Here is a 17,201-nt window from a genome sequence, read left to right as displayed (position 1 = left end):
CATTTGCAATATACAAGATTCATTGTCTCAGAATGAGGGGTGATCAACATTGACAGTTTCTTTCATAGACGTCTTCACCCCCCTTTGTTGGAGGAGTGGGTAGAGATGCGAAACTTAATAAACTCTTTTATTTTGCGAATAGCTTAATAAACTCTTGGAGCTTAATATATGAGTTGCCTGACCAGATCAGGTGGGGTTTGGGCCCTAGAAAGAGCTTTACTACCAAGTTTGTGTACGAATACCTTGAAACAATTTAAAACACTGTGGGTTGTGATTTCAGATGGATTTGGAATGCAAGGATACCTCTGAAAATTTAGATTTTTCTTTGGCAATTATTTCAAGACGCAGTGCTGACTAGAGACGTGATGACCATGCGCAATTGGGCTGGTAACCCAAAATGCTCATTTTGCAATGATAGAGAGACCTCTCAACATCTATTCTTCCTTTACCGAGTAGCCAGAGTAGCATGGCATACTGTTGGCTCAGTTTTGGGTACTAATCTCCGTCCAAATAAAATTTGGCAGTATTACTCATGATGCAGCCAAATTCTATACATTTGGTCTTGCTGCAGTGTGTTGGGCAATCTGGAATTGCTGTAACAAAGCAACCTTTGAATTAAAATGCCCAGGTTTCTGTGTCATGTGGTGTTTTCTGCTTGTGTATTTCTCTGGGAAGGATTGCTGAAAGGTGAGGATCGGGAAGCAATGGTATGTGGTGCGCGGCCGCTCAGCTGGAACAACAGAGCGACTATGATGAGAATTTATGCAGCTGCTGATGACACGACGGAGACCCGAAGCTTCACTGGCTGCATCATTCGTAGTCTTTTGCCTTGTAGACTTTGGGTTTGCTGGTTACTGCCCCTGTGTATGTAGTTTGGTTGCCTATATATGCTCCCTTGTGAGCGTCCCCTAAACCCGTTTGAACTCTTCCTGCCTTTTGGGTAGTTTGCTGATAGGTGCCGTCGGGTTTTCACCCTATAGCAAGTGTTTCGACGACGGACACTTGCAGTGGGTTTTCTGGCGATGCACTGAACTCGCTTTCCCTTTTCTTTGTTTTCTTTAAACTTGGTCGGAGGACGAATGGTTGTATTTTCATTATGCTTATATAATGGAAGGTGGTTATGCCCTGTTCAAAAAAAGAAATCTTTGTCTTCTTATATAATAGAACTCAGAGCATAGCAAGTTGTAACTCGTTAAAAAAAAGAGACAAAATTTACTCACAATTTAATTTAATCGAAGAATTAAATGAATAACAGGGTTTTTTTTTTTGAGAAAATGAATAACAGGCTGTTGAGTTAGCCGTGGCATCATCCGGCCCAGAGGCTCCTGGCCTGGACACTGATGCACCCGTATCACCATGACAATCTGACTCCTTAATGCTCCCTTTGATCGAACAATCGGTTGTTTCCGTTTGGAGATAGCTTTTGCATGTCCTGCTCGCTGGCCGTGCGTGTTTGGATGTGCACAACACACGATGCTCCAAGATTTGCATGCGTTGGATCCCTATTGCCTCCCAAGCCTAGCTACCAGGATCATACATGGAGACTTGCCCCCCAAGCCAAGCAGGTGGAGGATTGCCTCCCAAGCCAGGTGGAGGCGCCCCACCTCCCCAACTAACATGGGAAAGGGTGTGGGGGGCGCACCATCCCTTAGTGGGCTGGTTTTCCCCTTCCCCTTTGGCCCATGAGGCCCTCCAACACTTGTCGGGCCTCCCGAAACACCTTTCGGTCATGCTGGCCATAGCCTGGTACCCCCGGAACACTTCCGAACACAAATACCCTTCGTCCAATATATCGATCTTCACCGACGGACCATTCCGGAACTCCTCGTCACATCCGGGATCTCATCCGGGACTCCGAACAACATTCGTTAACCACATACTAATTCCCATAACAACTCTAGCATCACCGAACCTTAAGTGTGTAGACCTTACGGGTTCGGTAATCATGCAGACATGACCGAGACATCTCTCCGGCCAATAACAAACAGCGGGATCTGGATACCCATGTTGGCTCCCACATGTTCCACGATGATCTCATCGGGTGAACCACGATGTCGAGGATTCAATCAATCCCTTATACAATTCCCTTTGTCAATTACGTTACTTGCCCGAGATTTGATCGTCGCTATCCCAATACCTCGTTCAATCTCGTTACCGGCAAGTCACTTTACTCGTTCCGTAATGCATGATCCCATGACTAACTACTTAGTCACATTGAGCTCATTATGATGATGCACTACCGAGTGGGCCCGGAGATACCTCTCCGTCATACGGAGTGACAAATCCCAGTCTCGATTTGTGCCAACCCAAGAGACACTTTCGGAGATACCTGTAGTGCACCTTTATAGCCACCCAGTTACGTTGTGACGTTTGGTACACCCGAAGCACTCCTACGGTATCCGGGAGTTACACAATCTCATGGTCTAAGGAAATGATACTTGACATTAGAAAAGCTTTAGCAAACGAACTACACGATCTTGTGCTATGCTTAGGATTGGGTCTTGTCCATCACATCATTCTCCTAATGATGTGATCCCGTTATCAATGACATCCAATGTCCATGGTCAGGAAACCGTAACCATTTATTGACCAACGAGCTAGTCAACTAGAGGCTCACTAGGGACATGTTGTGGTCTATGTATTCACACATGTATTACAATTTCCAGTTAATATAATTATAGCATGAACAATAGACAATTATCATGAACAAGGAAATACAATAATAACCATTTTATTATTGCCTCTAGGGCATATTTCCAACAGTCTCCCACTTGCACTAGAGTCAATAATCTAGTTCACATCACTATGTGATTGTAATGAATTCAACACCCATGGGGTTTGATCATATCTCGCTTGTGAGAGAGGTTATTAGTCAACGGGTCTGAACCTTTCAGATCCGTGTGTGCGTTACAAATCTCTATGTCATCTTGTAGATGCAGCTACCACGCTCTATTTGGAGCTATTCCAAATAACTGTTCTACTATACGAATCCAGTTTACTACTCAGAATCATCCGGATTAGTGTCAAAGTTTGCATCGACGTAACCCTTTACGACGAACTCTTTTACCACCTCCATAATCGAGAAAATTCCTTCGTGCACTAGTTACTAAGGATAACCATGACCGTTGACCTGTGATCCATTCCTGGATCACACTTGTACCCCTTGACTGACTCATGGCAAGGCACACTTCAGGTGCGGTACATAGCATAGCATACTATAGAGCCTACGTCTAAAGCATAGGGGACGACCTTCGTCCTTTCTCTCTATTCTGTCGTGGTCAGGTCTTGAGTCTTACTCAATACTCACACCTAATAACACAATCAAGAACTCCTTCTTTGCCGATCTATTTTGAACTCCTTCAAAATCTTTTCACGGTATGTGTTCATTTGAAAGTACTATTAAGCGTTTTTGATCTATCCTTATAGATCTTGATGCTCAATGTTCAAGTAGCTTAATCCAGGTTTTCCATTGAAAAACACTTTTCGAATAACCCTATATGCTTTCCAGAAACTCTACATCATTTCTGATAAATATGTCAACAACATATACTCATCAGAAATTCTATAGTGCTCCCACTCACTTCTTTGGAAATACAAGTTTCTCATAAACTTTGTATAAACCCAAAATCTTTGATCATCTCATCAAAGCGTATATTCCAACTCCGAGATGCTTACTCCAATCCTTAGAAGGATTGCTGGAGCTTTGCATACTTGTTAGCATCTTTTAGGATTGAAAAAACCTTCTGGTTGTATCACATACAACCTTTCCTCAAGTAAATTGTCGAGGAAACAATGTTTTGACATCCTATCTGCAAGATTTCATAAATAATGCAGTAACTGCTAATATAATTCCAGCAGACTCTTAGCATCGTTATGAGTGAGAAAGTCTCATCATAGTCAACTCCTTGAACTTGTCAGAAAACATCTTAGCGACAAGTCGAGCTTTCTTAATGGTGAAACTTACCATCATTGTTCGTCTTCCTTTTAAAATCCATCTGTACCCAACAGCCTTACGACCATCAAGTAGTTCAAAAAAAGCACACGTTTTTCATTTCTAGTGATTCATAGCTTCGAATTAAACCAAGCTTGAGGAGGTATCTAGGTCATATACTAGCACATAATGTGTGCTAGTTGCTCTAGTTTTCAAATACTAGCACATAATCCTTGATTTATAGAGGGCCATGAGCATGAGGCACGCGTTGGTGGGTGCAGAAGCCTCGAGAGTGATCTCTTCCATTATCTCACAACAGTCCAATTACTTGTTACCTACCTTATGTCCTTGAACTTTATTATAGCTCTCATTCATGCATGCCTGGCATATATATTCTTTCTTTGAAAAATGTGCAATTGAAGATTTGGCACTTGGAAGTGTCAATTCAGATCAAGGGGAGGACAATGTTGATTGGTCGGCATTGTTTCTACAATATTCAACATGTGTAACATCATGTTACTTGTGTCCGAGTATCGTGCTAAGGGTTTAGGCTGTTATATATTACTTGTCATATCAATAGTTCCATTAGAACGTCTGTTCTTCTAGCTATAGATCCCATTTGGAACACAAGAACTTAAAATGTAGTAGTAGGAAAAACACATGACCGAGATGTCATGTAATCTAAATTTCTCCTGGAATCTAAAACACTTGAATACTCCAACATGGTCACTTTGGATACCTGGTAGGAAAAACTCAGGAAATGTAGAAACAAATGGAGAAAACATAAGGTAAGACATCGTGTTTGTTTTCCTCCAAAATTCCATTGGAATTGCCTCATTCCGTAGGAATCTTGGTAAGCCATTACTTTGTTCCAAACGGCACGTTGTTTTTTTAATAAGAATTCAATACTTCAAAATTCCTAATAGATATTGGAAAACAAATCATGATTGTTAAAGACTACGATGACATAATGATTACATAAATACAAGAACCACAATCTATTTTCTCATACAAGTAACATTGTTCATTTTTAGATTGATTTTCAGATGGCACCATCACAACACTATGAGCCATTCAAAGTTTACATCTGGGAGTGCGGTTTTTTCATGGCAAGAAGATTGATTATGCACTTGCATCAGACAGAACTACACCTGTGTAGAATCTCCTGCAAAAAGAATTAAAGACGAAGTGTACTAGGAGTAACCAATTTCGCATCAATATTTGTATCTTTCTACCCAAAGCTTAAAATTAATGGGCTATCCAGATCCAAACCCACAAAGCTGGATCAGATTCTAAAGGAACGGATCACATACAAGCATGGACCCTAATCTTCAAGCTGGGCGCCGGATGACCGGATGACAAGGACATGGTGAGCAGGACAGATGGACTGCAGCAGCCAGGTGTTGGGGCTATCAAATTTTTCGTTCATTCCAACCCCGTCGAGCAAGGGGAGGAGCATGATGTCCAGCTTCTCCTCCCCGCATCCGCCGACTGAGAGAAAATATGTCAATACGCCATGCATCCCCATCCTTGAACTGCCAATGGCAGGGGTCCTCGCAACGCCGGCGCACCTTATTTTTCTATATGGTGCTCTTTCTAGGTCTTGATGTCTACACTTTACTTCTAAAGATGAGACTTTTTGAGTGACAATAATTAACCACGGCATTGAGATTTCAATCGTGTTGAAAGACCTTGCGTGGTTGAATGCCCAGAACCGGACAAGTAGCCTATGATTGCATGCCTTAGTTCCCTATTGCCTCCCAAGCCTAGCTAGCTTGCTAACATATATGATGGAGATAAAAAATTAAGGCATCCCTATTCTTGCATGCAAAATTTAAGGTCTTCCGTGGACGGGCTCATAGCCCAGTGGTGGTGGCGCTGTGGTTTCGCCCAGACGACCTGAGTTCGATCTCTCTTAGGTCAAATTATGTGTCTCTGCCATAGTGGGCCTGGCCGGTGGAGGTGGTGGCGTGGTTTTGGCGGCGCTCTTCCATCAGCGATGGTACCTGCTAGGCTTGGTCCGACGGTCTTGGGCGGTGTCGAGAGGGTAGTGTGGGCTTTCCTCTGTGTGCGGCTGGACTTCATTCGCGACCGGATGGTACCCACGATGGATGTGTACGGAGGCCCCATATTTGACCATCTTAGTGAAATTTGGGATATATAAGGCAATATGTCATGAGGTTATAGTCTATCACAATTTTGTTATTCTATTTCACTAGTCAAGTTTGAATTGTTGTGTGTGGTCTTTGCTAAAAAATAATGTAAGTATATATCCCACCAAAGGATAAAGAGACTAACACTATTTCAAACGATGACATAGTCTTTGTTTATATACTTTTGTATCTTTTTGAGGTGAGTAAATTTCCAGTCACTCAAATCTTACATATGTATTGTTATTACTGTTTCGTAGATACGTATGTGCAATTAGCTAGGGATTAGTAATAGAAAATATAAGCTAACATTATATATAATTCTACATATATAGTATACTTTCAATAAGGGATTTCTAAGAGGCATGACTATATGGTATAATTGTGCCTATGGTTTCATTTCTTCCTTGACATTGGATATTACTACACTAGATTAGTGGACCAAACAAACCACCAACCCGACTACAATTAATGTCTAGGAACATGTCCTGGCACAATACCATACAATATTATAACAAGTAACCATGCAAGTATGTAAACAACGAGGGATCTGGTAGACAACTTATACATGTGTGTACATGAGGGATCTGGTAGAAAACTTATTGTGTGCAAACATGTGATCTACTATTACTTGGGCTGAAGATTAACATAATCACAAGGACCATAAGGCTCAAATAATTCAGAGAAAAACCCTTCTTCCTTCTTGGGTTGCATCCCATGTCCTGGCATAGTTGATCATTGTGCCATATATGAACAATTCCAACACATGACCTACGGAAATAGTCTCGAGAGTAGCGCTTCATGAACTTCTCCCATTCAAGGACATCCCTCTGCATTTCTCTGACACTTGGCAATCTGAAACCACCATCCATAAAATGTGATATCCACTTGGACATAAGCTCTGTTGTATAGATATTTGTCAAGCTCTCGGAATAGCTGATGACCGCGAGCTGTGGAATCTTTGGATGGATGCACTCCCTAAAATAAGGGATTAGTGTACTCTTCAAAATCAAGACGTTCAAACTACATAAATATTGTGCATATATAGCGATGTGATTACCTATAAAGTGGCACGGTCGTTGATGTTGAGCCAACGACTATGCTCTGAAAGTATTCTGATGTGAACATGTCCTTGATCTTTTGATCACCGTTGAATCCGGTTCCGAAGATAACAATGTCACTCTTTACTGGAGTACATTCACCTTCAAAATGCACACCTTCTTCACAAAAGCTGAATGTTTTTGACTTCTTAAGAACGATGCTACCTTCTTCCAGATTCTTGTAATGATCCTTTGGTGCAATGGCAGCTACACATGCCACTAATCCCTCAAAAAAGCTATGGTCAGGCACCATGTCATGCTTCCTCATTGCAATTGAGTAGTAGCTCTCAACAAACTTCGAAAAAATCAACCTCTACTCAACACAAACAAGGAAAACACATGCATGTATCGGTTTAATCTAAAACAAAACCATTTAAACAAGTTCAATTAGAATTTAATACAAAAATTATAACATGTAGCCCTACCAGTGGAGTCAAGACAGTAGCCAACATGTTGAGGAGAAAGCCTTCACCAGGCTTGTGAATAAGTAGTTCGGCGAAACGGGTGAGATAGAAATTTGAAATGTGGACGCCCCAAGCATAGTAGTCTGGTATAATCCAACTCTTTGTTCGTACTACCATCGTGCATGGTTTTTCGGTACCTAAAAATAAATAAACAATTAGTAATAAAATCATGGCATTTCTATTTTTGTTTTATTGAGGCAACTATGTAACCCAAGACTTTATAACCAAGGTAGACAATGACACATTTAATAAAGCAAAAATCGTCTACATATTGTAACACTTAGGTTTAACACTAATTAAGTTTGATATATCAACCTTCATGCAAGAGGAAAGGAGATAATCATATTGTAAGAAAGTGGCATCGTCTACATACCATTGACGTTGGCACACTCATTTGCAATGTCTACTGCTGATCTCAGGTAGCCAATAACAGTCACATGCTTGTCCTTGATCATATCTCTAGCATTTTTGCCTCCCATTTTTGAGTACTCCATGGAGTGGATCACTTTCCCGTCAAACACTTCTGGGCCTTTGCCAACTGGAAATGTAGGTATGTTGGGCACACCACTGAACCTCCCAATACAAAGGATCACAAAGTCTGCCTTGTGTACCTGAAAAGAAGGCAAATAGAATTGCACAGACTATTTGATTTATGAACATTGTTTCATTTACCTGGAAGGTTAAGTCTAGAAAAATATACTCCGAGTTAACAAAATACTACTCTCTCCAATCCATATTACTTGTCGCTCAAATGGATGTATCTAGCACTAAAATACTGCTAGATACATCCCTTTGAGCGACAAGTAACAAGGATCGAAGGGAGTATTAAAATTGCTTGTCCCTTAGCCAATCTATACGCATTACATTTGGAAAATGGTGCACATATATTCCCTGATTTTAATTTTCTTGGTGTAGCGTGTTTTCATAGAAATACTGATGTTATGGTACCTATGTAGAAACATCTTAGAGAGTAAAATTTCCGCACTTCTAAAGTTATGTTGCATGTGTACAATAAAAACATGGTCTGATAGTTTAGTTGACTCCTTCTTCGCTTCCAGGGTATAGTCTGATCGTAGGATTACCATCGATTGTATCTGGGTGTTTGTCGTGTTGTTCGATTGTAAAAGCTGGACATCCTACATAACTAAATAGGTGGTCCTCGCTAACTCATTTCTCTCAACGTGCAAGCATGCATATGATCGGTGCCGGGTGATTTTTTTTTAGATGTCGGTTATGTGTTGATGGTAGAGGAGTGTTGGTACTGTAATAATTCATGGAACCGTACTTTGCTATTATTCCCTTACTAGCTAGGAATTTATGGTTGCAGTGACCTCAGTAGCACCCCAAATCCTGGGTTCGACTACCCGTGGGAGCGGATTTAAACAAGCCTGGAAAAAAATATAGAATACAGGACTGTAGGGCTGTTGCCCTATAGTAACTAGTAAACAAAAGTCTTTGATTCCTGCTCCTAGTTTTTTCCCTGAGATTCGGAAGGCTAGTGGTCATCCAAGCTTCAATCTAGAACGTCAAAGATGAGAGGTTACTAGTACATGGAGTATCACTTGAAGTCAGAAGATAAGAAAAGTAGATGTTGATTTATTCACATCCAGTGGTCACATGCCATTTTTTGGGGAGTAGGTGGTGTTAGGTTGATCTCTCCCGTGTGGGCCCAACGGCCCAACGGACCCCTGATCCGCGCCCTGATCGGGGGCGCCCAACCACAATATGATTGACGGGCCCCTGTCACGCAGCGCTACATAAAGAGGTGGGGGCCGGCGGCACGCAGTACGAGGTTCACCGCGTTGCCAGGCTCCCCACCGAAAACCCCGACCCGATCTAGGTCTAGCGCTGACAGTGACGGGAAGCTCCGCCGCCGCCACTTCCCACACATCTCCGCCATCCACTCCCTGCCATCACCGGCCACCGTCACCATGGCCGGCACTGGGAGTTCCTTATCTGCACCTGAACAAGGTAGGTTCACCGGATCTCCTAGCCCACTCCGATCTAAGGATCTATCAATGGTATCAGGTAGCCAGATTGGGCTAGCAGATTTTCGGTACAAAGATAAAAGAGAGAAACAAAAAGAGATCCCCTCCCAAAGAACCCTAGAAGGGCAAAGAAACCTAAAAGAAAAGTTGTGCCGCCGTCATGGCCGCACCTGTTCCTCTCGATCCGGACGCGTATCGGCAAGCCGAGGCGTCGGAAGAAGAACACCACCCCGAGAGGGGCAAAGGGCGCCGCTCGCCAAACCGCTCGACGGTGGCGCGCTCACCACGAGGGAACGCGCCACCGGCGAAGGGGATGGCAACGGACGCCGCAGAAACGGGTGTTCCACCGTCGAACGCACAGGGGGAGCAGAGTTTGACTCTGCTCGTGGCTCTCTCTCTCTCTAAGAAGGAGGCGTGAGGTGGAAGGAGAAAACGGGGAAAGGGAGAAGCTCGCGTGGCGCGGTGGCCTATCGCCGTCGCCGGCGGCCGGCGGAGTCCCGACAGCGCTGCAGGCGCCTGTCTATCTCTGTCAAAGAGAAAACGGAGAGGGGAGGGAAGGGAGAAGGGACTGTCTCGTCAGGGCGCCGCCCTGGATCGCCGCTCCGCCCTGGCTCGCCGCGCAGGCGGTGGCTCGCGCACCGGGGACCGAGCGGGCGGGCGAGAGAGGAGCGAGCGGCCGAGAGCGGCGCGAGCGGTCGAGAGAGAGATCGAGAAAGAGTGGGGGCGCTAGGGTTGGATTGGGGTTGGACTCGCTGTTTTGTTCGAGCGAAACGGGCGCCTGGCCGTCGGATCTCCAGAGACGGCTCAGATCGAAACCCTAACCCGTTGCAGGCCACTTGGGCCAAAACTGGAGGCGCTGGGTTTAGGGTTTAGGGTTTAGGGTTAGGTTTAGGGTTTAGGGTTTAGGGTTTAGGGTTTAGGGTTTGTCTGTCCAGTGTTTTGGGCAGATTGAAAATAGTTTTTTCTATGCAAAGCTTTTTCCAACGAAATATTTTGTTTAGAAAACAGAAAAGTAGAAAAGTTTCTGGAAATATAAAAGAAATTTTCCAGAGAAAGAAATGTTCATGAATTTTATAGTGAAAATTAAAAAGTTCATGATTTTTTAATTTTGTCAAAGAAAAGTTTCTGCAAAGAGTAAAAAGTTCATGAATTTTTATTCATGTTTTTCCGCTGCGTAGAGAATTAATATTACTCTTTTTTTGAAAATAAAAGTTTAAAAGAATTATGTTTTTAAGAGCATGTTAAAGTGATTATTAAAATAAATATGATTGTGTTATTTTTTATGACCAATGTTATTAATAACATGATCATGTTTTATTATTGAGATTTAGAGGTGCATTTATTTCTAATATTCTGCCCAACGGTAATATAGATTTAATTGCATAGACAATTGTATGTTTTAATTTGACCAACGTTAGATTATTGAATATGATTGTTTTATTGATGTCACTTAAATTGTGATTTCAGGAGGCTTTCACTTGATGAGTTGCCTAAAAGAAGTTCCGACACTCAGGGGTGACAACCACACTGAGTGGAGGAAGAAAGTTGAACTGGCATTTGTTTGTGCTGATCTTGACTGGGTTGTGGAGAAACCACAACCGATCAGACCCACAGAGCCAGTAAGAGAGGCCACTGATGATGATGCTGCATGGGCTAAAAAGAAGGGGGACTATGCTCCTTTGGAGCAGTCCTACCTAATAGATAACCAAAAGTGGGTCAATGCAAACAAAAAGTGCATGGCATTTATAAAGAATACAATTCAGAGCGCCATTGTGGGCTCCATTGCAGAGTGCACTTCCGCAGGGGAGTTGCTTGCAAAGATAAAGAGCCAGTTCACTAGCTCTTCAAAGATCTATGCCACCCAGGTGTTAGAGCAACTGGTGACAGAATGCTACACAGGTGGTAGTCGTGGAATAAGAGAGCACATCCTTAGGATAAGTAATATGGCAGCAAAGCTCAAGCCCATGGATGCGGATCTGGAGATCAAACCAGCGCTCCTGGTCCACCTGGTCATGGCTTCACTGCCACAGGAGTTTGCAACTTTTGTTGTAAACTATAATATGTCACCTGGAACATGGGACATTGAAAAGACAATAGCAATGTGTGTCCAAGAAGAGGATGGACTCAAAGCCGCACATGGTGGTTCAATCAACTATGTGAAGGATTACAAAAAAAAGAACTACAATCAAAACAACAAAAGTTCTCCTTCAAAGAATGGAAAAGCCCCCTATCAGCATCAGCATCAGCAACAGCCTTTCTCAGTGGACAAAGACACGTGTCTCCACTGCAAGCAGAAAGGGCATTACGAGAAAGACTGCGCTGCTTGGCTGAAGTCAGTCATGGCAAAAAGAGGTAACAATATAGTTTCATTTGTATATGAATCCTTGTATACACAGTTTTCGAAATCCACTTGGTGGATTGATTCAGGAGCAACTGTTCATGTTGCAAATTCTTTACAGGGATTCCATTCGACGCGAACTACGCTAAGAAGCGAAAGACGCATTGAAGTGGCAAACGGAGTTGAAGCAGAAGTTGAAGCTGTCGGTGACATCTCCTTGGAGTTAGCTGGCGGATTCAATATTCTACTTAAAGATGTTTTATTTGTTCCATCATGTCATAGAAACTTAATTAGTGTTTCTTGTTTGGACAAAGATAATTATGAATGTTATTTTGGATGTGGCAAGTGTGCCATTTGGTATAATAATGCTTATGTGGATGATGCTTTACTCCATGATGAGCTTTATTTGTTATCACTTCGTGAAAAAGTTTATTCCGTTTGCAATGTGAAAGAAAATGTTTCCGTATCGAATAAAGAGCAAAAGAAAAGAAAAAGAACATTCGACTCATCGAAATTATGGCACTGTCGCTTGGGCCATATTTCGAAGGGGAGAATAGAAAGATTAGTCAAAAGTGAAATTCTTCCACCGTTAGAATTTTCAGACTTAGAACAATGCATAGATTGCGTTAAAGGAAAGTACGTAAAACAAATCAAAAAAGGTGCAATCCATAGCACAGGCACACTAGAAATCATCCACACTGATATTTGTGGACCATTTCCGGTGAAAAGTGTGGATGGATATGACTCGTTCATAACATTCATAGATGATTACCCTCGCTATGGATATATTTATCCAATCAAAGAAAGATCTGAAGCGTTGGATAAATTTAAAATATTCAAAGCTAAAGTTGAAAATCAGCATGATAAAAGAATAAAGATAGTTAGGTCCGACCGTGGGGGAGAGTACTACGGTCGGCACACTCCATATGGCCAAGTCCCTGGACCTTTTGCAAAGTTCTTGCAGGAGACTGGCATTGTTGCCCAGTATTCAATGCCGGGCGAACCTCAGCAAAATGGAGTAGCTGAAAGGCGCAACCGTACACTTATGGATATGGTGCGCAGCATGATGAGTTATTCCAACTTGCCATTGGGATTATGGATGGAGGCGCTTAAAACCGCCATTCACATTCTCAATAGAGTACCAAGCAAGTCAGTGCCCAAAACACCGTACGAGCTATGGACAGGAAGGGTGCCATCCCTACAACACTTCAGGGTGTGGGGGTGCCCTGCTGAGGCCAAAATGTTTAGTCCAAACATTGGAAAGTTAGATCCCAAAACAGTGAGTTGCCACTTCATTGGCTATCCAGACTGATCAAAGGGTTTTCGTTTCTACTGCCCAGACAGATATACAAAGTTTGTAGAAACGAGACATGCAGTCTTTTTAGAGGACGAAATGATGAGGGGGAGCTTGGTAGCTCGGAAAACTGATCTTGAGGAGAAGAGGGTGCATGCACCTAATCCGATGATTCAGGAGCCATTTTTCTCACTACCAGTTGCAACTCCACCCATGATAACTATGGGGGCAGACCCGGAACCTGTTCGTCAGGAGCCGACTGAACCCGTTGTTGAGCATGAAAGGGAGGTGCAGCAGCAAATTTTAGAAGAAGTGCCAGAAGTTGAGGCACAGAATGTGCCAGAAACTGAGGCCCTTAGAAGGTCTACAAGACCAAGAAAGTCAGCTATTTCTACTGACTTTAAAGTTTATAACATAGAAATGGTTCATATGGAAAAAGATCCCACCTCATATGAAGAAGCCATGAGAAGCCCTCATTCATCGATGTGGATGAAGGCAATGGAAGACGAGATGAAATCAATGAGTTCCAAAGATGTTTGGGACTTAGAGGAAATTCCTAAAGGAGCCAAATCAGTAGGCTGCAAATGGGTCTACAAAATTAAGTATGACTCTAAAGGGAATATAGAAAAATATAAAGCACGACTCGTGGCAAAAGGATTTACACAAAGAGAAGGGATAGATTACAAAGAGACATTTTCTCCAGTATCATGTAAGGATTCTTTCAGAATCATAATGGCATTAGTTGCTCATTTTGATTTAGAGTTACATCAAATGGATGTAAAGACGGCATTTCTCAACGGAGATTTAAAAGAAAATGTCTACATGAAACAGCCCAAGGGTTTTATCATGGAAGGCAAGGAAAATATGGGATGCCTCCTAAAGAAATCCATTTATGGATTAAAGCAAGCCTCTAGGCAGTGGTATTTAAAGTTTAATCAAACGATTAAAAGTTTTGGATTTAAGGAAAATATTGAGGATAACTGCATTTATGCAAAGTTTAAAAATGGGAAATATATTTTCCTAATCTTGTATGTGGATGACATTCTGCTTGCTAGCAGTGATGTTAGTCTACTACAAGAAACAAAGAAGTTCTTATCCTCGACTTTTGACATAACAGATCTTGGTGAAGCATCATATGTTTTGGGCATAGAAATTCACCGAGATAGAAACAATGGAGTCTTAGGACTATCGCAGAAAGCATATTTAGAAAAGGTTCTTAAAAAGTATAATATGCATGCGAGTAAAGCCACACCTGCTCCTATAGTTAAGGGCGATAATTTTGGGAAATTTCAATGTCCCAAGAATCAGTATGAGATCGATCAAATGAAAGGAGTACCATACGCTTCGGCAGTTGGCAGCTTACAGTATGCACAAGTGTGCACTCGCCCTGACTTAGCTTTCATCACCGGGGTACTCGGTAGATATCAAGAGAATCCAGGCATAGAGCACTGGAAGATGGTAAAGAAAGCATTGCGTTATGCGCAAGGCACGAAGGACTACATGCTAACATACATGAGATCTGATTCCCTAGAGATAAAAGGGTATTCAGACGCAGATTTTGCGGGGGACAAAGATGGTAGAAAATCCACGTCAGGATAAGTATTCACCCTCGCTAGGGGAGCTATTTCGTGGAAAAGCTCCAAACAGTCAACAGTTGCATCATCCACGATGTATGCAGAATTCATAGCATGTTTCGAAGCCACGGGGCAGGCGATATGGCTAAAGAAATTTGTACCCGACTTGAAAGTTGTAGATTGTATTCACAAACCACTAAAGATGTACTGCGACAATCAGCCCGCGTTATTTTACGCTCACAACAACAAGTCAAGTAATGCTGCCAAAACAATAGAGATAAAGTATTATGTTGTGAAAGATAAAATCCAGAATCAAACTATAAGTCTCGAGCATATAAACACAAAAGATATGCTTGAGGATCCGCTAATAAAAGGCTTACCACCCAATGTGTTCAAGGAACACTTAGCCGGCATGGGTTTAAGGGAAGGCCTTATGATTCCTGGATAGGCCCAAAAGGAACAGAATTTGTTTCTGAACAAAACGTATGTTGTAGCTGTATGATTCTACCGGCATTTAAGCTGTGACGATGAAACTTGCTCTATGTACCAATATGTGATGAAACAAATAAACTAGAATGTATAAGGTTAAAAGTAAAGTAGAGATCAAGGGGAAGAATGTTAGGTTGATCTCTCCCGTGTGCGCCCAACGGCCCAACGGACCCCTGATCCGCGTCCTGATCGGGGGCGCCCAACCACAATTTGGTTGACGGACCCCTGTCACGCAGCGCTACATAAAGAGGTGGGGGCCGGCGACACGCAATACGAGGTTCACCACGTTGCCAGGCTCCCCACCGGAAACCCCGATCCGATCTAGGTCTAGCGCTGACAGTGACGGGAAGCTCCGCCGCCGCCACTGCCCACACGTCGCCGCCATCCACTCCCTGCCATCACCGGCCACCGTCACCATGGCCGGTACCGGGAGTTCCTCATCTGCACCTGAACAAGGTAGGTTCATCGGATCTCCTAGCCCACTCCGATCTAAGGATCTATCAGGTGGCACCTCCATGTGTGAGTGTGACGTTCATGTGCCGAGAAATCAAATTAGTAGGTGCAGCATATTATCATCATCAAATAAAGGCAAACGGATCAATATCACCGACATCCGACAGTGCAGTGTGCTGTTCTGAGCGCACCAATGGTGCCGTGTAAGCAGGGGCACACACAGTATATACGTACCTTGGAAGTATGTGCAAACTGGTTGAGCCCTTACCTCCATGAGACCGTCGACGTCGGCCACCGTGAGCTGCCACTCGCCGTCGCCGGAACCAAACGCCTCGCCGCACCCAGCCCAGTCCTCCCACGCCGCCACCTCCTCCTCGCCGACGCCCACATACTCCATCCCGACCACCCTGCAGCCGAACCTGATGCAGTCGAGCACGCCGAAGTGGCGTGTGTAGGCGTCGAGGTAGTCGGCGACCTGGCGGTGGTCCGGGAACACCTCCGTGACAGACTCCGGCCACGGGAAGTCGGAGTACTGGAACATGGGCCGTGGCGTCTGGAGCCTGGTGCACTCTGGTGCGTGCGCCCACACGCCGCCGAGGACGGTGTCCGCCTCGAAGACGGCCGGCCGACAGCCGCGCTCCAGGAGGTGCTTGCACGCCGCCAGGCCACTCAGGCCGGCGCCGACGATGGCCACCCTCTTCTTGTCCATGGCTGACCTTGTTGTGTGCGTGCGACGGTGTCACGGACTCACGCTAAGAATGGCGTCCCGCTGTGATGGCTAAGCGTGGTGGTGTTGATAGCTAATCAAGCTCTGTGTTGGGCTGGTGGCATAATGAACGAGTTTTCCTCGTCGCACCATTGCCGCCGTCTCTTTCGATGGCTTGTACACTGGATCCAGAACCACCGGTGTTAAGAAAATATCTTATATATCGCGAAGAGATTTTTTTTCACTATATTATTGGGATATAAATTAATTAGGATCATCCCACTAATTTAGACTCTAATATAGCCGTCCCACTATTTTTTTACGAGAACCTTCCAATCTATTCATTTTCAATCATGTGAGTACAACGAACATTAAAAATAATAAAACATTCAGATTTATAGACCACCTAGCGACGGACTACAAGCACTGAAGCGAGCTGAAGACGCGCCACCGTCATCGCCCCCCCCCCCCCCCCCCCCCCCCCTTGCCAAAGCCGGACACAACTTGTTGTAGTAGGCAGTCGGGAAGTCGTCGCGTTAAGGCCCCCATAGGACCGTCAGAACAACCACCTCCGCTGATGAAGAGAAGTTTAGATCGGAAGGATCCAACCTAAGGACACTGGAACAAAGACGAACAAATCCGTGCAGATCCACCATAGATAACCATCAACCAAATCCCACAAGATCCACCGGAGACACACCTCCACACGCCGTC

General features: G+C 43.7%; 1 pseudogene; it reads right to left on the bottom strand.

The window, feature by feature from the left end:
* Positions 1 to 6,708: 6,708 nt before the first annotated feature.
* Positions 6,709 to 16,637, bottom strand: LOC123040375 (probable flavin-containing monooxygenase 1; annotated as a pseudogene).
* Positions 16,638 to 17,201: the final 564 nt, after the last annotated feature.

Source organism: Triticum aestivum, chromosome 2B (assembly GCF_018294505.1).
Source record: "Triticum aestivum cultivar Chinese Spring chromosome 2B, IWGSC CS RefSeq v2.1, whole genome shotgun sequence".
Lineage (NCBI taxonomy): Eukaryota > Viridiplantae > Streptophyta > Magnoliopsida > Poales > Poaceae > Triticum > Triticum aestivum.
Note: the sequence above shows the minus strand (reverse complement) of the source record. Positions and strands in the feature narration are given on the sequence as shown.